Below are 25,531 nucleotides of genomic sequence, written 5' to 3'. Positions count from 1 at the left end.
TATTTTAAAAATAGGATATGTACATTTTTTTAGTTTTAATGCTAATACACACTTAATAGATTACAGTATAGTGTAAACATATATTTTTATGCATTGGGAAGCCAAAGAATTCATTTAATTTACTTTTTTTGGTAATAGTTGCCTTATTTCAATGGTCTGGAAATGAACTGGCAATATCTCTGAGCTATGCCTATATTTTGGAACTCTATAGTGTGTTGAAGGCTTGCAACCTCCAAGCTAAGTCTAAGATGGTAAATTGGGGTTAGTTTGGTTCATTTTAGCTCTCACCACAGTACTAGCTACCCATCATTCATTCCTAGTCATGTGGTAGGCAGCTGTGCGTGTGTTCCTGGAGCAACCTGCACATGGCCCACAGGAGCCAGGGTTGGCAAAAAGGACACTGTCCTCCAAATGTTAGGCATCTGTACTCTGATCGTGACCGCTGTTTGTGATTATAGATGTGCCAAGAGTCAGGTGGCCGCTGTTGCACCTCTCCTCATTGTTATAAGCCCTTCCTCCTCTGGATATAGTGACTTCCAGGGGATTTCAAGGACCCTTCTCCTGCTTTCATTTTTCACTTTTTCTGTGTTTAGGAGCCAGACCCTAAATATTAAGACATTTAAAAGCATATATGAGGAAAATTAGGAAGTGATTTCACATGCTCAGGGAAAGATGCTCCTTCATGAAAGATTTAAGAAGACTTTAAGTTTGCAGTTCAGGCTGATCCTTGGCACAGAAGCAGCCTACAACAATAAAAACACAAACACAAATATGCAAAAAAACCCAGCAAAACTTGGAAAGGGGAAGAATATGATTTCTGGAGTTACCACATTGATAGATTCAAATGTCCAGTTTTCAACAAAAATATCACAAGGCATACAAAAAAAATAAGGAAGTATGGCCCATTCAAAGGAAAATAGCAAATCAACAGCAACTGTCCCTAAAGAAGATACACCTGGATATTCTTGGCTTTTTGAATTTCCATATATAATTCACAAGCAACTTATCCATTTATGTTTTTAAAACACTTGCTGAGATTTTGATTAGGATTGCACTGAATCTATAGACTAACTTAAAGATAATTAATATTTTACTATATTAAGTCTTCCAGTCCATGAGCATTGTATAGTTCTTCATTTAATAAGATATTCTCTTTTTCTTCTTCTTTTTTTTTTTTTTTTGAGTTTAAATAAAAGAGGGAATTGTATTTAGATGAATACAAATGTTCTTGCAGGGCTTCTAACAGCTGTAATGGGTTAATAGCCAGAAGCACATCTTTCTGAAGGACAAACCATGTTGTGATCACAAACTTCCACATCTGGGTTTTGCAAGATCATGAAGAGAATACCCTAGAGGATAGTCCTCCCTGCATAGTGCATAAGGGACTAGAATGTGGATTCATTTCTGCTTGCTTTTTGATCTTTATATTCATTTATGCTGGCCTCACATTTGTCTGGCACATTTCGGCAGATATTCCTGAGCTCACTCAGGCCTCTGAAATGGCTCAACAGCTGGAAGAGCACCTCGAATCTGAATGTATAAATTAATTTTTCTGTCTGAAGGATGGGTTGTAGTGTAATCCCAAAATTCCACTTCCAAATTCTTCATGATCATGTAACCAAGAGAATTTCCTAGAGTATCATCCCCCTCGTGCGTACAAATGTCATAGTGTCTCTCTGTTCCAGCTGCCTGAACCATTTCCAGGGCTGTCTTCCTCTTGCCTTCAGCCACTGAGGTCTTCAATCCCAAGTATTTTTCTCTCCAACTCCTGGTCCTCTTCTTTTGTGGGGAGAGGCTTCTGGGATCTTCTGGTGGTGCTTGCTGATCAGAGGCTCTAACCCATATCACAAAACATTCCAGCAAAGCAACTAATCAGATTTTATCTCACCTATTTTTAATAGGATTTATTTTAGAATATCTTTAGATTCACAGCAAAATTAAGTGGAAAGTACAGAGAGCTCTCATGAATCCTCTGCCTCCACACTCACAACCTCTCCCATTATCAACACTTTCAGCCAGAGTGGTATATTTGTTATAACGGATGAACCTACATTGACCATCATTATCACCCAAAGTCCATAGTTTACATTAGAGTTCACTCTTGATATTGTACATTTTGCAGGTTTTAACAAATGTACAGTACGTGTGTCTGCCATTATCCCGTCCTACAGAAAAGTTTCCCTGTCCTAAAAATCTTTTGTGCTCTGCTTGTATCACTCTCTCCCTTCTAACCATTGGCAACAACTGATCTTTTTACTATTTCATTGGTTTTGCCTTTTCCATTATGTCATATAGTTAGAATCATAACCTTTTCATCTAGCTTCCTTCATTTAGTAATGTGCATTTACATTTCCTCCATGTCTTTTCATGGCTTGATAGCTCTTTTTTTTTTTTAAGTGCTGAATAGCATTCCATTGTTTGGTTGTACCATAGTTAATTTATCTATTCATCTACTGAAGGATATCTTGATTGCTTCCAATTTTTGGTGATTATAAAGAAAGCTGATATAAACATTCATGTGCAGGTTTTGTGTGGATGTAAGTTTTCAACTAATTTAGGTAAATATCAAAGAGCATGATTGCTGGATCATATGGTAAGAGTATGTTTAGTTTTGTAAAAAACTGCCAAACTGTCTTCCAAAGTGTCTCTACCATTTTGCATTCCACTCATAACAATGAATAAGAGTTCCTGTTATTCTACATCCTCATCAGCATTTGGTGTTCTTGTTTTTTTTTTCCCCATTGCATTTATAGTGTATTACAGTGTTGTTTTAATTTGCAATTCCCCAGTAAAATATGATGTTAAGCATCTTTTTGTACGCTTGTTTGCCATTTCTGTATCTTCTTTGGTGAGATGTCTATTGGTTTATTTTTTAATTAGGTTGTTTGTTTTCTTATTGTTGAATTTTAAGAGGTCTCTGTATATTTTGCATAACAGTCCTTTTTCAGGTATGTTTTTGTAAATATTTTCTCCCATTCTGGGCCTTGTCTTCTCATCTTTTCAGTGTCCTTCTTACAGTGCAAGTTTTTTATTTTAATGAAATTCAACTTATCAATTATTTCTTCCATGGATCCAGCTTTTGGTATTGAATCTACAATGTCACCACCATACCCAAAGTCATCTAGATTTTCTCCTATGTTATCTTCTAGGAGATTTATAGTTTTGCATTTTACATTTAGGTCTGTGATACATTTTGAGTTAATATTTGTGAGAACTGTTAAGATCTGTGTCTAGATTTTTGGGGGGACATGTGATTTTCAGTTGTTTCAGCACCATTTGTTGAAAAAATTATCTTTTCTCTGTTGTATAAATTTTGTTGAAGTTAAGTTGACTATATTTATATTTGCCTTTTTATGGGCTCTCTATTCTGTTCCAGTGATGTATTTGTCTATTCTTTTGTTAATACCCACTGTCTTGATTATTTTAGTGTAATAAAAGATCTTGAGATTGGGTAATTTCAGTTCTCTGACTTTGTTATTCTTCTTTAGTACTATATTGACTCTGTTGAATCTTTTGCCTCTCCATATAAATTTTAGAATCAGTTTGTCAAAATCCAAAAACTTGTTGAGATTTTGGTTGGGATTGCTGTGAGCCTATGGACCAATTTAGGAAGAACTGGTATCTTAGCAATATTGTCTTCCTTTCTATAAACCTGGAATATTTCTCCATTTACTTAGTACTTTAATTTCTTTCACCAGAATTGTGTAGAATATCTCTCATAGATCTTGTATATATTTTGTTATATTTATACCTAAGTATTTTATTTGAGGGGATGCTAATGTAAATGGTATTGGTTTTCATTTCAGAGTTCACTTGTCCAATGCAGTTATATAGGAAAATGATTAACTTTTATGTGTTAATGTTAAATCCTGCAACCTTGCTAACATAGCTGTTTAGTTGCAGGAAATTTTTTGGTGTTTTTAGTCTACTTATGAGCCCATCAAAGGCATTCTTCATTTCTGTTACAGTGTTTTTGATCTCTAGCATTTTTAAATTTTTTCTTTGAATTTCCATCTCTCTGCTTAAATTATCCATCTGTTCTTGAATGTTGTCTGCTTTTTCCATTTATAGTTTTTAATATGGTAATCATAGGTATTTTAAATTTTGCAGTCTATTAATTCCAACATGTCTGTCATATCAAGTCTGGTTCTGATGCTTGCTCTGTCTCTTCATACTGTGCTTTTTGCCATTAGTAGGCCTTCTGATGTTTTGTGGAAAGCCAGACATGGTGTATGGGTAAAAGGAACTTAGGTAAATAGATGTTTAGTGATGTGGTGGTAAGGTGTGGCAAAGGGGAAGTGTTCTTTAGTCTCATGTTCAAGTCTCAGTTTTTCAGCCAGCCTGTGTTGCTGGGCTGTGGACTTCACAAGTTCTTCTCAGTTTCTCCCAGTTAGGTGAAACAGGATGGCTAACGGGGTTTGGAGTTGGGTATTTTCCTTCCTCCACAATAATAATGTTATGTAGTTTTTGGTTTGGCACAATTGCTCATTTTTAATAGATTTATTTCTAAATAGTTGATTTGGGGGGGCTGCTATTTTAAGTGGTCTTCTTTTTATAATTTATTTCTCTGTTATTTTTCTATGGATAAAAGTGCAACAAATTTTTTTCACTAATGTTGTTTCCAGTGAACTTTCTAAAGTCATAAAGTAATATAAAAATTTCACAAACTTACTTGGATTTTCTATGTACATGATCATATATCATCTGCGTATAACAATTTTTATTTCTTCTGATCAATTATTATACCTTTTACCTCTGCCTTAATGCAGTGGTTCGGACATCAGAAGTGATGATAGCGAAAATTCTATCTCATTGTTGATTTCAGAGAAAAATCTTTCAGTATTTTACCATTAAGTATAATATTAATTGTAGTCCCCCCCCCCAACAGTTTTTGGTAGATAATATTTATCAGATTAAGGTTATTTCTTTTTATTCCTTGTCTATTGAGTTTTTGTCTTAAATAGGTATTGAATTTTATAAAAGGTTTATCTGTATCTCCTGAGATGATCATATGATTTTGTTTTTCTTTTTAATACGGTAAATTTTATGGATTAATATCTTGAAAGTTAAACCATATTTGCGTTTCTGGGAGAAATTCAACTTGATCATGATGCAGTAGCCTTTTTATGAATGGCTGGATTTAATTTGTTAATATTTCTTAGAATATATGCATTTATGTTCTTAACAGAGATTGACTTGGGTTTCTTTTTGGGTCACATTTTGGGATAATATTATGTTGGCCTAATATACTGAGTTGCTATTTGTTTCACACTGTTTCTAATATCTTCAAGTTTGCTAAGATTGATGGGGTTCTTGAGTAAACAGCTAAGGAAGAATTCTTGAAACGTCTTTGGTGCAAAAAGGTGATTTTATTAAAGCATGGGGACAGGACCTGTAGGTAGAAAAAGCTGCACTGGGCTTGTGAGGAGTGACTGATTTTATACTTTTAAGTTAGTGGGGGTTAGGGATAGCATAAGTCTCTAAAAAATTTGGAAGCAAGGCTTTCAGGACCTTGAGGGGCTAGCTGCTGTTAAGATAAGGTTACTTTTAGTCTTTAATAACAGAAAAACATGAAGGAAGTAAGACAGCCATGAGTTCCTTGAACAAGGTCATGCTCTGCATGTTTCAGACATCTATCAGTGGGCTGCAAGCTGTAATCAGATTTAATTTAAACTACATTGCTCCTGCCTTTGTTTCCCTCATCAAGATCAGTATTATTTCTTTATTAAATGGTTATAAAAATTCAACAGGGCCTGGAGATCTCCTTGTAGGAAGATTATAAACTATGGATTCAATTTTTGAAAATATAAAAAGGGAAACATTTACATTTTTCATTTCTTCTTGAGCAGGCTTTTTTCCAAGTTACTTTTGTTTTTTACTTTTTTCTTAATTTTTATTTATTTTTTAGAGAGAAAGACAAAGTGTGAGAGGGGGAGGAACAGAGAGAGAGGGTGAGACAGAATCTGAAGCAGGTTCCAGGCTTCCAGCTATCAGCACAGAGCCTGATGGGGGGGCTTGAAGTCACAAACCGTGAGATCATAACCTAAGCTGAGGTGGACACTCAACCGACTGAGCCACCCAGGTGCCCCCGTTACTTTTTTTAAAGATAAATATTATTGAAATATAGTAGCCTATTCATTTCATGTGTGTATCATAGTGATTCAATATTTTTTATCCACTACAAAATGATCCTTTTAGTGTATATACTAAGCTGAAATCAAGAGTCAGACGCTCAGTGAACTGAGCCACCCTGGTGCCCCTGAACCTTGGTTTTAAATATAATCTATATGACAGTGACAATGACTTTCTAGCTCTAACCTCTCAATTTAGCTCAAAATTCACCTATCCAGCTATTTACTTGACATCCTCATCTGTGTGTCTACAGGTTTTTTGATATGAACTTGGCCAAAAGACTATTGGTTTTCTCCACCCTGTAGATCTTTCCTTCTCACAATTTTTCCTATTTCAGTAAGTGGCATCACTGTTATAGAATGAATTCCCCCTTCCCCAAATTCATATGTTGAAATGCCAACTGCCAATGTAATGATGATAGGAGGTGGGGCCTTTGGGAGGTGATTAGGTCAAAACAGTGGAGCCCCCCTTGAATGAGATTAATGCTCTTATAGAAGGAGACGCAAGAGAGCTTACTTTCGCTCCGTCCTCTCTGCCATATGAGGATACCAGGAAAAGACAGACATCTGAACACAAAGAAGAGTGTCTTCACCAGGCACTGGCTCTGATGGTGCTTTGATCTTGGATTTCCCAGCCGTTAGAACTGTGAGAAATAAATGTATGTTTTTGAAACTATTCAGTCTATGGTATTTTTGTTACAGCAGCCCTGAATGACTAAAACAACCAATATGTGCATAGTTGATGAAGACAAAAACTGAGATCAGGATAATATGTCTACAAGCCAAGGGTGCTGAAGATTGCAAGTAAACCACCAGAAGCTAGGGAAGAAGCGTGGAACAAATTCTTTTTAACAGCACTTAGAAGGAACCAACTCTGCTGACACTTTCATCATGGACTTCCAGCCTCCAGAGCTATGAGACCATAAATTACTGTTGTTTACGCCATCCAGTTTGTAGTATTTCATTACAGCAGTCTTAGCAAACTAATGCAAGTCTTCATCCTGCCAAGTTATCAGGAGGTTCAACCTCAACCGTTAGAGGCATTCTCTCTGCTCCCACCCCCTACTCTAGAAGTCTTTTCAGGTTCCAATGTAAAGGCCAAGCCAAGATAAAGAGCTGACTCTGGGGAAAGTGAGTCTAGGTAAAAGGTCATCCTCTGACCAGCCTACCTGCAGATTCCACAGTCTGGACACACCACCAATCCCTTCTGAGATCCCACCACCTGGCACACAACTAAACTTTAGGGTGCTGGTTTCTGATGTACTTGGATCCACCATCCTCCACCCCATTCTCGCTCTAGGGAAGTTCACATCTCTCTCTTGCTTCTGCTTCCTCTTCCTCAACAGTCACAAAAGCTAAGTGAAACACTGCCTTCAAACAACTTCTATGTTTGCCCTAGGAAATGCCCTTGAGACAGAGAACACAAAAGACTAGGCTACATTGTGAAAAAAGAGACCATCATTTGTAAATATCACACATCTAGCTCCCAGTCATACCAATTCTTTCACATCAGCCATAATAAAACAAATTAATGTCTCACAAATTTATCCTGCCAGAGCAGAGATGTCCAGGCAAGACTTATTTAACCAGATAACAGCTTTGTGATACAGGTAATATACCAAGATGATCACCCTGTGATGAGCTCACAGCTAGCATCCAACCATCTCGTAATCAGAATACCAACCAAACCATGCAGGAAATCCTTGAAAGGATTCAACAAGCTGCAAAGCAGAAACAATTCAAGTTATTTCTGTCTCCTTTTCTTTCATCATTTCTTCTGTCTCCTTCCATACTATTTCCTCCTCCCTTATCGTCTCATTTTGAACTTTTAGCAAATAGAATACAATTATAAGAGGTCCAATGGCATGCTTTACATCACTAAGTTCCTTCAGCTGTTTTTATTCTCTGCTAACAGAAACATTCTACTTACTATACACTGCAAAGCTCCTGTGTTTCAGGAAATAAATCTGGTTGCTGCTTGATGGTACATCCATTATAATGGATAAAGGGGCTCCACGGTAATTAAATAAAAGCTGGGTAGTTTTCTACTGAAACAGAAATATACAGCCCACTGTTTCTCTATCAATAGAAGAAATTTTTCTTAATAAAATGATTTTGTAGGGATGCTGTGAGTTGGGACCTTGTCATGCTCATCAGTAATCTTCAGAATGGAGATGATTATTTCCTTTCTGCATGTAGGTACTTGGTATTCAGTGTTACATAAGAAGTTAAGATGTATGTGGTGTTCTCACACAGAAAAAAATATCTTTCACACACACACAAAAAATGCGGTTAGTAGTTTTACCTATAAATGTACTATAACTACAAAGAAGCGGGTAGCCTCTTATATTTTATGAGTCTTCTTTCTACTTCTGATAAGGAACCGTGTAATACCTGTAAAGTATATATTGCATTATTTCACTTAAAAGGAATTATTAATTGATAGATGAGGAAGGGAAGATTACTGGAAACTTGCATGTTTTCCTACACTAACTTTTCGTAGTAGCCAAAAGTAATCTGCATCTCAATCCCCCAGCCTGCAGGAATGAGCTGCAGGAAATCTAAATATTATTCCTACTACATGGAAATAAAAGGAGGAATAAATTTTGTTGATTTGATAATAGGCAGAGCTGAAAAGTTGCAGTATTTTAAATTTAAGTGGTCCTCATATTAGGCCAAAACTGTCACAGAAGTTTTAAGAATTTCAAACTCCATCATCCGCAGAGTTAAGATGAATTTTCAAATGCCCTTGGTTGGAGACTGATCACATAATACTAGAAAGATGGGGAGTCATGTGTCTAGAGAAGAATTTAAAAGCCTTTTAATAAAAAATCAGGGATTATATTAGCAGGTTTTCTTTTAATCATCAAATCATCTCCGAGGTATAAAGAGCACATTGTGGAATGATGAATTTCCAGCGTCAACTAAAAATATATCCTTAGATGTTTTACTTTTTGCTATGGTTGAAGCTTTACATTTAACAAATCAATGAGAATACAACAAAATTAATAAGATTTTTTGACATTAGCATGAGTGTTAATAATAAACATGGGTTTCACTTCAGACTATTCTCATCAAAATAGTGTTTTCAGTTATTTCAGACTGTTTCTGTGTGAACACAGCCCACATGCTGCACAGCAGTGATCCATAACCATGCTTTTGCTTTTCATGTGTCTGGATCCGAGTCCATCTTCAAAGTGATATTGATGAGATCTGTGATGCATCACCACTTTGGGAAAATGTTGCAAGCTCTAATGATATCAACACTGGTTGCCGTCTTTGAAATGACACAGCATTGAGCAATAATAATGTAACTTAACTGTTGGTGTAATTACCAAAGCATTAGCACGCCCAGTGACTCCCTCCATCTTTCACATTAATACCCTGCAGATAGAAGAACTCTATCATCTTCTGTAACTAGAGAGACACACAATGTCATTCAGAGGACAAAATTGTCTTATAAAACTTTATAATCTTCCTCCCGGTGAGTATTTCCTCCTGACCATCACTTCCCAGGATAGTTGACACCCCATAATGAATGTATTATTATCCTCAGTTTATTGGTGTATAAACTGAGGCTCAGGACTGTGAGATAACTTACGGTGACCACATATAAGTGACGGAGTCAGGATTAGAACCTAGGTCTGTCTTTCAATAAAAGTTATTAATTTTAGACTATTCTAAGCCTCCTACTATATTTTATGTCATTTCATGCATTGTTGCAGATGGGATGGTAATAAGCATGAGAGGTAAAACTTGTAAAGAAACACATTTCATCCTTTCTCTATCCATGGCCACTTTCGGATTCTCTAAGCCTGGATACTCACCTCTCCTCATCTGATCCACTCTAAGAAAAAAAAAATATCTGCCATTTAAATATTAGCATTATTTTCCATCAATAATCCAGATTTTAGAGCTGCAAAGGATGACAGAAATCACTGTTTCTAATCCCACTCATTTTAGAGATGTGGAGACCCAACCAGAGAAAGGTTATGTGACCTCCCTGATTTCACAAAATTAATTATCTGCAGAGCAAAGACAAAAATTCTGCTTCCTGACTCCCAACTCAGGACTCTTTGCACTATATCTCTACAAGGGTGTTTTCCATTGGAGTTTTTCTTTACTTAGCAAAGAAAGGGCTCTGACCTCAAAGGAATTTCAAACGCCAAGCACTAAATGGAGAAAGCGAAAACCCATCGAAAGAAACTCTGCATGAGTCCCTTTTTTTGTTTGTTTTGTATTTTGTTATATTTTATTAGTATTGAAACTTATTTTTGTTATTTTTTTCTGGCATGAAAAATCCATAAATAAAGCATAAGTAGTAACTTTCTTCATTTAATTAAATTTACAATTTTGCACACAAAAATCATCCATGATGTAGCCACATAACTGGACCGTAACTAATATCCATTTGTGGAGTATTTTTTTAAATATGAAATTTATTGTCATATTGGTTTCCATACAACACTCAGTGCTCCTCCCAACAGGTGCCCTCCTCATTGTCCATCACCCACTTTCCCGTCCCTCCCACTCCCCATCAACCCTCAGTTTATTCTGTTTTTAAGAGTCTCTTATGGTTTGCCTCCTTCCCTCTCTGTAACTTTTTTCCCCCCTTTCCCTCCCCCATGGTCTTCTGTTAAGTTTCTCAGGATCCATATAAGAGTGAAAACATATGGTATCTGTCTTTCTCTGTATGACTTATTTCACTTAGCATAACACTCTTCAGTTCCATCCACGTTGCTACAAAAGGCCAGAATTCATTCTTTCTCATTGCCAAGTAGTATTCCATTGTATATATAAACCACAACTTCTTTATACGTTCATCAGTTGATGGACATTTACTGTTTCCATAATTTGGCTCTTGTTGAAAGTGCTGCTATAAACACTGGGGTACAAGTGCCCCTATGCATCAGTACTCCTGTATCCCTTGGGTAAATTCCTAGCAGTGCTACTGCTGGGTCATAGGGTAGGTCTATTTTTAATTTTTTGAGGGACCTCCACACTGTTTTCCAAAGTGGCTGCACCAGTTTGCATTCCCACCATCAGTGCAAGAGGGTTCCCGTTTCTTCACATCCTCTCCAGCATCGTTAGTCTCCTGATTTGTTCATTTTATGAATCCCTTAAACAACCTCTGCAGGTGGTTTCTAACCCTCTTGTGTTAAGACCAGCCCAGTGGAAGTCCTTGGAGAGTGTGGGGGGAATCTCTCGCCTGACAACAACAGTATGCAAGAATGTCCTCTGTGTCACAGCCTCCACAGTCCTCCTGCTTCCTTTTAAAACAGAATACATCTCTTCCATCTCTTCTTTTCCCAACAGCAATCAACATAATCATTGTGTTAAGGCCCCATTGGAAGCCACCACCGTGTGAAACAACAACAATGTAGTTTAAAATTGATCATTTCTAGTTGCTAAAGGAAGAAGAGAACAGAATTTCCCTTCCTAATTGTGTTCATTATCATAGATTTCAATTTGTCTCAAGTTACAAGGAAAAGTAGATTGAAATGTATAGCTGGATCCCCAGGTGTAACATTCCATTTTTTTTAATCAATATGAAATTGAAGTCATTTTTTGTTGAGTATTTTTGGCTCCAGCCCTAAAGTACTAAGTCTATTATGCTGTGTTTAGCCAACCAGATAGTTGATTGTATTTGGCCTATACTTGTTTTTACTCTCAATCTTTATGTCCTACATACACATGAGGCTCTGAATATCAGTGGTTTTGAGAGCTTCTGGCATGTCAAAATAGCCCTGTGTAGTCTGCTCAGGGCTGGGTATATCTCCTTGTTTTTCTGGGTCCACATCTACAAGGACCAACCAAGGAGAAATGTGAGACAAGTCATCTGGAGGAAAAATATGGAGAAAAATGAATAAAGGTGTTTAGGAAAGAGGGAAAAACCACAAGGGCCTGTATGTTCAGAGTGGCCATCCTCATCATTCTCATTTCATGTGTAATTATTCACAAATATTCTGAAACAGTATGAAGAATTACATAAAAGTGAGAAGGAACCTGATAATTCAGAGTTAAAATAAACTAAGTAAGCAGTTAGTTCAATGTCCTTGTTTTACAAATGACGCATCTAAGGCCTGGAGAAAGGAAATGATTAAGCCTATTTCATAAGTTAACTCTAACACCCAGTTTTATACTTTATAACATTGGTGTCTTAGTTTAGGTTTTCTCAAAAGCAGAATCAGAGAAAAGGACTGGGTATAGGTGGCTTATTTTGGAAGTAATCACACACACACACACACACACACACACACACACATAGGCTATAAGGAAGGGAAAAAAAGAAAAAGAAGATATAGCAATGATCTTGTTACTTCCATGGGTCCCTAGAGCCCAATCCCACTGGAGATCCTCTGGAATTATAGAAAATGTGTCTAAGAAATGTGCTTCCACAGGATGTAACACCAGGACACTTTTGTACCCATCCCTCTAGAAGCTTGACCTCAAAAGCATGAACTTCTATGAAACCTAGTGTCTTGAGAGAAATCCCAGTGACAGACAAGCAGAGACACACAGCAGGATGCTTGAGTTGGGCAACTTTAAGCAACTTTCCATCACAGCTGCAACTGAAATCAGGCAGAAGAAGTTATGTCATAATCTACCCAAAAGGTTTTAATCTATGTTGCCTAGAACTTTAGGGTTGTTCTGAGAAAAGTCTCCAGGAGTTGCTGAGGGAGGCCTGGGAAAAGCCACATGGTAAGATTCAAAGTTTTCTATCTCTGCTCCATTCAGAGAAGACCTATAATTATCTATTTTCTATGTTAGGGGCACTGCATGAGATTATCGTTTGGAAGAGGAAGTGGAAGTTTTCTTGTGTATTAGTCAGGATTCTTTAGTTCTAAGTGCAGAAACTAAATCAAACTAGCTTGAGGGGAAAAAAAAAGTTCACATAACTAAAAAGTTAAGGACTAATCTGAAGCTTTAGGCACAATTGGATTCAGGGTTCTTACAAAGTTGTCTGGGCTCTATCTTAACCTTGTGTCAGTCTCATTCTGTCCCACTCCATAGGGACTTTTTTTCTACGAAGTAAAAGACAATGGCTGTCAACAGCTTCAAGGTTATATCATACAACCTTAGCAATGCCACTAGGAGAAGAGAGCTTCCTCCTTCTAGGCTTCATACAATCATAGAGAAGAAATCAAATGTCCTCCTTAGTTCATCTGATCATCTCTTGGACCAATGACCATTGCCTAGACAGTTATTCTAAAACTTTATCATGCATCAAAATCACCCAGGGAATTTGCCACAAAACACTCACAGTTCCCTATCATCTCGGTTTCTAATTTAGTAGATTTGGAATAAGTCCAAAAATATGCATTTTTAACAAGTCCAAGATGATGTTTTTATGGCTGGTCCAGGGACCATACACTGTGTACCTGCTGCAGAAATGAAGCACTCATAATTAAATCACATCACAGGGCCAGTCCAGATTACAAGAAGGTAAGGTCATAGGAAAAATAGATTCTGCTCCTTGATGGGAAGAGGGGCAAATAACCTGGCCATCTTTAGTATGCTATAAGGGACATGATGAAGAGGTCTGATATAAGGGTAATTGTATCTTAGAAGGGTAGAGGAAAGAGAATAAAGTCCCAATGTAAAGAGATGATGGCTGAGAATTTTCCAAAAGTAATGGAAGACATTAATCCATAGATTTGAAAAGTGTTATAAACTCCCAGATAGATAAGTATGAAGAAAATCTCACCTAGGCAGCAACACAATAAAACTGTTAATAAAAGAGAAAAAGCAAGGAGAAAATCTTAAGAGCTTCTAGAGAAAAATATTACCTTCACAGAAACAACAATAACATTGAAAAGTGACTTCACAAAGTAAGTGATAAAATCCAAGAAAAAATGGGATGACATACTTGAAATGCTAAAGCAAAAGAACTTACAACCTCAAAATCAATTCAGAGCAAAAACATCCTTCAAAAATGAAAGCAAATTAAAAACATTTCCAGACAAATAAAAATTATGTAGAATAAAGCTGTATTCAGAAGAAAACTTTTTAACCTTAGAATGCATTTATTTGAGAAGAATAGTAAGATTCTCTCTCCCTCTCTCCTTCTGCCCTCCTCCCCAGCTCATGCATGTGCTTTGTCTCTAAAATAAAATAAAATACAGTAAAATAAAACAAAACAAAAACTAACAAATAAATAACCAATGTCCAGATGAGATCATTTGGGAGAATGTATAAACAGAAAAGAAGACCAAAGACACATTTTGGTGTACTCACATTTCAGTGATTGAAAAGAGGAAGGAGAACTAGCAAAAGTGTCTGAGAAGGAATGGCCAGTGAAATGGAAGGTAAATCTGAAGAAATGAAGAGATGGGAATATTTCAAAAAGGAGGGAGTGGACAACCATGCCAAATGCCATTGAGAGGTCAAGCCAGAGAAGGATAGAGAAACTATCATTGGTGTTGGAGATAAGCAAAACACCTTGCTAAGTGTGATTTCAGTGGAATTGGGGGGTGAGGTGCAAAGCCTGATTGTAGAGGATTAATAGAAAGATAGAAAGTGAAGAAATAGAAATATATTCAAATAGACAGTTTTTTCAAGAATTTTGCTAGGAAGTAGAGCAGAGTAATATGGGTGGGGAGAGGTTAAAGGGATTATACTGCAATGATAAAAAAAACAATCAAAATCATTTTTTAAAAAATTGATTACATTAATTCAGTAGCTAGAGGTCAGGTATGGCCATATACCCCGAGTCTTCTGATTTCTGGACACAAGCTGACAGTGTTGTCCCAAACTTGGGCATGCTCCTTTGATGGAAGAAGGAGGGAGCAAGTGACAGAACTCTACTATGCACTGTCTCAAATCTTCTGCTTGGATTTGCCATAGTTGATGTTTGTTTACATCCCATTGGCCAAAGCCAATTACATGGCTAAGCCCAATGACAATGAGGTAGACAAGTACACTTCTCCAGAAGGCCCTGTACCTCACATGGTAAAAGGTAAATATGTGTACTTAACATTCTAATGAAGACGTAGTGAATACTTAGAAGCGGTAATGTAATCCAGCCCCTGAATCCTGCATTACATACCCATTTTTTCCATAGGTAACATAAAGCATGTTTGTATGCTATTGAAAATAATGCAAGAGAGGGACACATTGATTCTAGAAAAAAAGTCTATGAGAAGGTGAGGAAATAGGTTGTTTTTTTTTAGGAATGAGGACGCTTTCTTATTAACAGGAGGAAAGGCATACAGAGAGTACAGATATTAAAATGTTGATAGTTTTTCTTTCTAAACTTTGGTTCTATTCTGACCTCCCAATAACTTCTAATATCAGGATACCTGGGAGGTGTATTTTGTGAAGCGTGAATGTTCAGAAATCTTCCTTTGTTGCCTTCAACAAAAACAAATAGATTGGTCTAGAATTATTTTTCAATCTCCAAATGTCTTACAGCCATTGTTACATTGTTTTAGTAATTAGTACTAGAGAGGAGTTTAGGACTAAGATCTCATTATCTCCAGGACATGCCTCCTGCACGTTATAGCAGCTTAGTACTCACTTATTAATGAGTGCATGCATGAACCTCACCCATCACATTTTTCGGGCAACTTGTTAATGACTAATTCTTTAATATTTTAAATTATATCATCTCTTTTAGCTCTGGGAGAATGAAACCTAATTCCCTTTGATGAATACAAGGTATGAAAGGAAAAGATAAATCTTGTAAGCATATGACTTGAGAGTGAAGTCCTTTAAATGTAGATAGATCAAGTACAATTAAAAACACTTATATGGAACTTGTAGCCTCAGTTGCGAGACCACAGGAAGAAAAGTTACATATCTATTAGGGTGATACCGTAGCAGGGCTTTAAGAGTGAAACTTGGATCTTGTATAAAATGTATGTATAAAGAACATTGATCTTAGTAATAACTTCTACTAGATGAACAAATATGAAGGATTTCATCTACCTAGAGTTAATAAATGAACTCATTTCCTTCTCATAAAATATTCTTTTCTCCATATCAGCGGTATGAGTAGTAACTCAAGTAATTATCACTGAAGAATGAGAACACCTACTTAAAGTGCTCTTGTGTAGATAGTTTTCTTGCTCTCTTCACTAAGCAAAGCCTTTGGGATTGGAGAAATGAGTAAGAATGCTCAAGTGTGTGGGCACTTCAATATGCAGTAGAATTTTCAGCAGATTTTGAACTATTGAGTTGCCACTTGTCTCCTCTGAGAATCATGCTTCTTAATTATGAGAAATCCATTTTGACAAAGATTGAGAGTGGCAGAGACTTACGTGAGAAAGTTAGCTGTCAGAATATCATCTGTCCCCCATTTTTCTGAGTTTGGGAGAGTATTTGGGAACAAAGTCCCAATTTCATAGCTATTGCTCCTTAGCAGATAAATTGGCAGTGATTTGGGAGAGAGGCCCATGACATTTCTGCCTGATATTTTTTTAATCGTTCTTTAAACAACAACAACAACAACAACAACAACACTTGGTTCATTTTTGAAACGTAGGCATTTGCTCAATCAATAGCAAGCTCAGAGATTTTTATAGGAGACAGCAAATCTTTTGCTACAGTTTGGACATAAATTGACCCAAGTTTGAAAACCAGTTCTGTCATTTACTAGCTGATGAACACTGGGCACATTATTTTACTTTGCTGAAGCAGGTTTAACTCATCTATAAACAAGAATACTAGTATTTGTCTTCCTAATTTATTATTTTATTCTTTTAATAACATGAATGACTTATATTCTCATTCCTGGGTTGTGGATACTAGGGGTGCAAATAATAATAACTAATATTTGGTGAGTATTAACCAAACCAGTCTAAATATATCTCCTTTATTCTTCCAATCAGTTTTATGAGAGAAATAGATACTCTCATGCTCACTTATCAGATAAGGAAACTGCACTTAGAGTTTCAGTAACCTATCCAACTTACATAAAGTACAAAGCATGAAGACTAAGTTCAAACTAAGAGAGCTTTCAGTTGAAAATATATTCTTAATCACTAGGCTGTAACCACTGGAAAGATGCAAAGATACAATCCCTGCTGCTAGTGTGAACCCATACAAGAAAGTGAGAAGTTAGGGGTGCCTGGTTGGCTCACCCTGTAAAGCGTCAGACTCTTGATTTTGGCTCAGGTCATGATCTCAAGGTTCTGGTTTGTGAGTTTGAGCCCCCTCACATCAGGCTCTGCACTGAGAATGTGGAGCCTGCTTGAGATTCTCTTTGTCTGCCCCTTCTCCACTCTCACTTTGTCTCTCAAAATAAACGAATAAACTTAAAAAAAAAGTAAGCAGTTATAGTAACTGGACATGCACAGTATTCAGATATTGTGGAAGAACAAGCACTTCATTCCCTGGGATCAACCTTGGTTTGAAATCTAAGATCATGATGATGTTACAAAAGTTTTATCTGTTTTGTTTGGATTATTGCTGATTTCAGAGCCACTGGTATTTTAGAAATGTCAATATTTATCATTTAAAAGTCAGTCTCTCTATAAAAATTCATGATGTCCCAGTGGTAAAGTACCACAAGTTTTACTGAATGTCTGCTGTCTAGGAAATACTTAGCCTATGGCACCATTTACACTAAGAGGATGATGGGACTATTTAAGAGATTCTGATTTTGTTAATAATGGATACTATTAAGAATTTGCTTTATGGAAAATATGCTAATATTATTTTCATTAATCAAGTGCATATTTTAATAATAACTGAAAAGTGATTTTTATGAGCATATTATAGGATGATGTGATGTGTGAACTGTACTGTAAAGCCACCAATAAATCAGAACAGAATAAAATGAAAATGGTACATTTTTAATGATTGAAGTTTGGGGCAGATAAAATGAAATTGGGCAGTTTTGAATTAATAGCATACCATAAGCTTGGAGACTTGCATGCAATCCAGTGTTTGTATATATATATACTGTGTGCTATTAACTTGAAAGCAAAAATGGCTTCTGTAAAACATTGGTTTTTGTTAATTAGACAACTTTGAGCCTTTGAACATGAATCATTAACTGCTGATATTGCCCAAAGGACAAATGTTTGTGATCTCCTGGGGCTGTTAGAGATAAAGAAGAGGAAAAAACAATGAGGAAAGGAAAGTGCTTATTTCTCAGTTTTAGATTATCTAATTATTTCAAGTAGAGAAATATCATTAATAGCATCACTTAAACTAGAATTAAGTGGGAAAAAAGGAAGAAAGCATAACACTTGCAGGCATGGAATTTTATGACAATTAGAAAAAAATAAAATTTATTGAAGAATAGCTATTAATCATTTTAATGGTGACAGGAATCTAATGCATTGCAAGTTTATATATGTGAGGAAAATGTGACATGCACCAGTAACATCTATATTAATACAGACTATGGGACTCTGTTTGCAAGCAAACCCATCAGCCATTATTAAAGAATCCTGTGATGTTCTTGGCAGAGACTAAGTAGACTGAAAGGGAAATTACATTATATCTTTAAACATTTAAATATTTGGATTTATAGTTTACTGATCTTAAGCAGCCTGTCATTTTGATTCAGGTTTCTTTTGTTCCTTGGGTCTTTGTTGATGGTGACTTTTATATTTATTACCTCACATGGAGGGGCTTTTTTTCTCCCTGCATATACATAGATCTGCTTCCCATGTAGTGTTTTCATCAGTGATGCTGAATGCTTTATCCAACAACCCAGACTATGTGGCAGAGTTCCTAGGAACATTCGCAGGATTAACTATTTGAAGCCATGGTGTCACTCTCCACTGCACACATGGTGGGGAAAGGGACACTTTCCCACTTTATTCTGCAAAACTATATATAACCAGGCCTTGCCTTCCTCCCTCTTCTCTTACATCTCCTCTGTGGGCCTCTGCTGGTGTAGAGATGGTAGGTGGGAACCAAGGTGTTGGCCATTCGCTGGTATTAAGAGATATCAGCCCTCAGTGACTATAGGGAGTACCTAAGGAGAAGCAGAGTAGGGAGGTCACATCAGGGAAAAATGGTTCTTAAACACTTTGTAATTTGTAAAATGCTTCATTTAAAGATTACAAATATTATTATTGTTTATTGCTTTGACAGCTTAAATTCCCTGAGGTTTCTCTGAGATTATTGGAGAGACTAGGCTACATTTTTCATTCTAATACTTTTCTCCCCCTTTCTTTCCTTCTCTGGCCTCTTATTGCTGTACCTCCTATTCTGGGTTGGTAAGTGGCGTTTCAGAGGTCTGGGCAGAGCTACTCCCTGCCCTCTCTTTCTGTTCCCCCTCACCTTCAAGCCATGAGGAAACTAATGGCAGCATGTTTTGTATCACAAGAAAGGAAATACATTGCAAGCAGAATGCAGATGCCCAGGCATGTGAATGAAGCCATCAATCAGAGGCCACATCTCCAGTAGAAAAGGTGAATAAATGCATAAAGTGAGTTTTGCTTTGTCTTTGTGACTTCTCTGTGCCTCAGTTTCTTCACTAGTAAAATAAAGTGTCTGAATTAGATCAATATTTTAAACTTCATCTGTGCATGATAATCCCTTGTTGAAGTATAATGTCTGGACTCTATCGCCAGGAATCTGATCTGGGGGTTCTGGGTGGATATTAGGAGTCTGGCCCATAGGTGATTCTGAGGCAGGGGGTCCATGGATGATGTGTAAGCCCTTATTTACCTTAGAAACTTTCCTTCTACTTGTCCCAAGGTGTTGACATCTGGTAGAAGTCCTTGGTGTCTTCATGAAATCATCATTATGGTGTTGCTCACAACTCATTACTCCCCCTACAAACTCAGAAGTTCCAATCTTCAGCATCTCTGTTGAGCAGAGATTTTCATGTTGAGCTACCTCCAGAAATCAATGGCTGGTCTGAGAGTTGACTGCCCTTCGGTCAAGTTCAAAAAGTTGTAGCTAGAGTGAGACCAGAGTTCTCTGTACAGAAGATGGCCCTCTCTGCTCAAGAAACTACTTCCATCCAAAGGGGCTGTGCATGTAGGAAGCATTGTGAATGATCTAGTCAGGACAGTGCTATCCAGCTTTGCTCCCATGTGCTCATGTCTTTTTGGAGACTGCCCTGCTCAAGGTCACTGAGATATTTCTGGTAGAGTTGAAGCTACAATGAATTTAGCTGCTCCTTGTTCCAGTGAGGAACATCAGCTTTCAAAATGCTATGCTTATGTTAGCATAGCTGACACACTTTATGTGAACCTTTGCTGATGTCATTGTTGAAAAATTGGTACCTGTTTTCTTCTCTCCTAAATCCCTTTTAGTGAGAAATATTCTTTAGCCAGGTTTATATAATGTGGCACTCCTGACTTGAGCTCCAGTATATATGCCTTGAGTAAAATGACATTTATTTCCCTTCTGTTTCATTTTTACATGATTTTTATAGGAATACATTTTATAGTTTTTAGCAAGAAAAAGTGAATAAGCACAGGTAAACCTGTTAAATATCTCTCTCCTCTAAGTGCAGTGGAATTTCTTTTAAATCTGGTAAGTCTTTCCCACCAGCTTGACATCTCTTCAATCTCTTCCTTAGGTCACTCTTACTTTCTGGTTGGTAAAGAGTGTCTGTAGCATTCTACAAAATAGCTCTCTCATAATAGGACCTCGTGAAACACATATTATTGTCCTTTGGCTCAAATTACAAATATTGTCATAAGAGTTCATTTCCATCATACATATTGGAAACTAGTATGATGCGGAAGCAGTGCTTGGCACATAGTAGATCCCATAAATGCTGTTGAATGAATGGATTAATGCTTGGATGCTGGGTGTCAAGAAGTTTAAGGTTCTTGTTCCTACTATGCTACTTATGAGTTCTGTTTTCTCAGGCAACTCTCTCAGTCTTTGTGAGCCTCAATTTCCTAGTCTCTGATTAAGGAACGCAGTCAGAATAGATGGCTTTTTTCTTTTTTTTCTTTTTTTTTAATATATGAAATTTATTGTCAGGTTGGTTTCCATGCAACACCCAGTGCTCATCCCAAAAGATGCCCTCTTCAATACCCATCACCTACCCTCCCCTCCCTCCCACCCCCCATCAACCTTGTTTGTTCTCAGTTTTTTTTTTTATTTTTTAATATATGAAATTTACTGTCAAATTGGTTTCCATACAACACCCAGTGCTCATCCCAAAAGGTGCCCTCCTCAATACCCATCACCCACCCTCCCCTCCCTCCCACCCCCCATCAACCCTCAGTTTGTTCTCAGTTTTTAACAGTCTCTTATGCTTTGGCTCTCTCCCACTCTAACCTCTTTTTTTTTTTTTTCCTTCCCCTCCCCCATGGGTTTCTGTTACGTTTCTCAGGATCCACCTAAGAGTGAAACATATGGTATCTGTCTTTCTCTGTATGGCTTATTTCACTTAGCATAACACTCTCCAGTTCTATCCACGTTGCTACAAAGGGCCATATTTCATTCTTGCTCATTGCCACATAGTACTCCATTGTGTATATAAACCATAATTTCTTTATCCATTCATCAGTTGATGGACATTTAGGCTCTTTCCATAATTTGGCTATTGTTGAGAGTGCTGCTATAAACATTGGGGTACAAGTGCCCCTATGCATCAGTACTCCTGTATCCCTTGGGTAAATTCCTAGCAGTGCTACTGCTAGGTCATAGGGTAGGTCTATTTTTAATTTTTTGAGGAACCTCCACACTGTTTTCCAGAGCGGCTGCACCAGTTTGCATTCCCACCAACGTGCAAGAGGGTTCCCGTTTCTCCACATCCTCTCCAGTAGATGGCTTTTTTCTAATGTAGCCCAGAGCATAAAAGACACCCTGGGTAGGTGTGGTTGTATATTGAATATTTCTTGCCCCTCAGGATATTTTCACTTGCAGATTCAAAATAATAAAATCTCAGATTCAAATGGCTTAAACAATAAGGACATTTATTCTCTCATATAACAGGAAGACAAGAGGTGGTGCAGGCTTTGCATTTCACTGATTCAACAACTGAACAATGTCATAAGGAACCTAGGAGCTTTCAGTCTGCTCAGTGATTTCCCATGGCACTGGTTTTCCTGGCAACTGTATGTAAATTGAAGCATCATGCTTCCTTTTTTACATCCATTGGGAGAGAGAAGGAAATCTCCTAAACAACACAGCATTATGATTCCTTTTATCCAATCTGTTTGGACCAAGTGAAGGCCTGTGTCCAATTTTGGACCATCTAAGTCCTAGGGAACTTGAGTGGAGTGATTGGATTGGAATGGTTATCTGGGTTGGAATGGACATTGGTGCACCAATGACAATGTCTACAGCATGTTATTAACCATTATTCATTTGGTCTTGCAGTGCTGAGTAGAAGGCAAAATCAACTTTGAAGTCTTTATAGATCTACATATGCAGTGCAGTGTTACACCTGTGACACATCAAGAACCCAGTTTCAAGTTGGCCATTATAGAGTGGGCACCTTTGGTATATTTCAATCCAACTTTGGCACCTGATAAAAGATTCAGGTGTAGTAAACAAAACACAATCCCTGCTGTTCTCATGGGAGATGTAAGAAATAAATACCTGAAAAATTAAAATAGAATACAAAGGAAGTGTATGTCAAGTGTCATAGGAACCATAAGAATAAACAGGCAATTGTTAGACACATAGTGTGCAGCAGGCATTGTGTTAGGTGCTTTGCATATGTAATTACATTTAATTCTTGCAACAACCTTATTAGATAGATGGTGTTATCACCACTTGATAAAGGAGAAAACTGAGGCTCAGATTAAATACCATGCCCCAAGTCACTTAGCTAGTTGATGCCAGGGAATTTGAACCCCAAACTGTTTATCTGCAAAGCCTGTACTTTTTATATTAAGTCATGCTTTGGACAATAAATGAAAATTGGGCCACAGGCTTTCAGCTAATTAAGCCATCTTATTATACCATCCAACCAACTATACTATCTTATTTTGGGATGATAGGCTAAAAGAGGGTATAATTAAGAGGACTAAAGTCACAGAACAAAAAGAGGTAGTTGTCACTGGTTGGGTTCTTCAGAAGATGCTAATATGGAGTTTGAGTACAAGATATTTACTGGAGATCGATGCTTGTAAAGGCTAAGAGCAAACAAAATTGGGTAGGGAAAGAAGTCAAACTGTGACACAGACACCACAAAACTGTGACTAACCCTGAGGGGAGTGCTGGAGTAAGTACTGTCCTGCATAGTGTCCTGCTCCGAGCTGAAGAGGAAGGGCAGGGCTTTCTACCTTCACTTTGCTTAGCCACTGGATACAGGCCAATCTGGGAAAAGCATGACCTCACTGAGTAGACTCTCTGGAGCTGAGGCAGGTCCTGGATAGGCTGACAGCTGGAGGCTGTCTGCTAACCTCACACCTTGTAGCTTTTCTGTGTCTGTCACAGCATCGCCAAGGGCAAATTGCATGTGTATCCAATTCTGCCCATATTCTGGTTTGTGTCCAGTGAGTGTTCCTAAAAGTGGTAACTGGGGGCCTATTTGACTAGGAGACTGGGTAGGAGACTGGGTATGATAAGACCAGAGATGCCATTTCATGCTTTTTAAAATGCTTCCAGAAGGACATCTTTCAATTTGGCCTCATTTCTTTCAAAGCAGGGTTTCATTTTACTCCCCAAAGATGCAATTTCACAAATGGGCCACGTCATATCAAAAGACAGGAGCTATGTTTTCTCATCACAGAAATACATGTCACCAAATTTCATTGTTTTTCTGAAGCTGGTACATTTCTAGGATTAGGCTCTACTAAGGCAATTGCAGGATATTCCCATGCTTTTACAGGTCAAAAATTTGCTCTTCTCATATAATATGTTAATTAGAATGGTTGTAGAAAGCATTTCACTCTGTATATTTATATCAAATCATCATATTAAAGGCTGTGAATATATTTGGTTTTTACTATTTAAAAAAAGAAGACAAATATGGGCTCAAATATGGGCCATTCTTGGTGTGACTAAGAAAACAAATACACATTATGCAGTAGAGCATGGGACAGATGAGTGCAAATTTGAATTCTGCATTATCATTTACCAGTTATATGACCTTGGGAAAGTTTCTCTCCAAACCCGTGTCTTCCTCTGTAGAATGGAGTAGCTATTGCTGTTGCTGATGTTATTATATTGGTTTCCAAACATTTAATCCTATTGGTTGTTCTCTGCCTGCATTCTAGACCTTGCCTCTTAAAATGTGGAGTTCAGATGTGAATATAATATACTAGACCTAGTATGACCAAGGTGGCATATAGTGAGACTCAACTTTCCTTGTCCTAGACATTACACATCTGTGAATGCAGCACAGGTTTAAGGTAGCACAGGTGATAACCACACACATTATTTGTTCCATTATTATTGACACCTACAGGCTTTTTTCTTATAAACTGCAGATAAGTCTTGTGTCCCTATGCCCAACCCTGACTCCCATCTATCAAATACAAATGAATTAATAAAAAGTATGAGTTTATGTTTGTTTCAGCTAAAGTCTGTGCTATTTGAAAAACAAGGGAGATATTTCTCACCTATCACATATCCCCTCTACCAGTTGTCTATGGTTTACTAGTCTGTGCAAAGCAGAAAAAGAAAAGTTTATTCCTTTCATGTGAGAACCTTGGCTGACCTCCTGACTCATCTGCAGTGGCCTTAGTTAGCCAGATGACCTAAAGATGTTTTCATTCCCATACTGCCGACCTGCACTTTGGTGTCACAATTAAGAGATATAAAAAAGTCTATAACACATTAATATCCTTATAGAACAGGGCTGGAGGAGAGGTACGGACTCCACGTTCTCACTCAGATATTATATGAAATAATGTTCCAACTTGCTTTGCAATGGCCAGATGACTCTGGACTGTCCTTCCTGGCTCTCTAAGATGCTTGGCTAACTTGAACAGGAGGCCAATCCTGCACAAATTAGTGGGGATATTTGCAAACAAGCAGCTTGTACCTATGAAACAATCCTTCCACAAAGGCTTTGAGGCTGCCAATGGATTTAAAAAAAAAAAAAACCCTCCCCCTTTCCTGCCCAGAATGTGGTATTTTCCTTCATAGGCCTTATCAAGCTCCTGGGCTTGCTGGGTGGGCATGAGAGGCCTTGATCTACCCTGTCTGGTCTCCCAAACATCAAGCGCCACAGTGACCACAGCCAGTGGAGGAGCCTGGCGTTTGGCAGGTTTCCACGTCAGCTCTATTGGAGTGGTAATTGGAGGGGCTGTCATTAGGTACCTTTTAATGGCTTTCTTGAATGTGCTGACTTAAATTTATTTAGTTCCAGGGGTTCTCTGAGCAGTCATAACTATATTTCAAATAGTGATTTCTATAAATTAGAAATGCCATTTTTCTTCAGCCTAAGAATTTCAATGAACCAATTATTCAAAACCAAATTTAATCAAGTACATTTTTTTCCCTTTCCTTCTGCAAATGTATGTTCCTTGGGCCTGTAAAGAAATGTGATGTTGCCATCAGATTGGCTGTAC

The 25,531-nt window shown here is 37.4% G+C and overlaps 1 pseudogene; it reads right to left on the bottom strand.

The window, feature by feature from the left end:
• Window positions 1-1,385: 1,385 nt before the first annotated feature.
• On the bottom strand, window positions 1,386-25,273 carry LOC132675938 (DNA-directed RNA polymerases I and III subunit RPAC2 pseudogene; annotated as a pseudogene).
• Between the last annotated feature and the right edge of the window lie 258 nt (window positions 25,274-25,531).

This window comes from Panthera onca, chromosome A2, assembly GCF_046562875.1.
Source record: "Panthera onca isolate mPanOnc1 chromosome A2, mPanOnc1 haplotype 2, whole genome shotgun sequence".
NCBI lineage: Eukaryota > Metazoa > Chordata > Mammalia > Carnivora > Felidae > Panthera > Panthera onca.
Note: the sequence above shows the minus strand (reverse complement) of the source record. Positions and strands in the feature narration are given on the sequence as shown.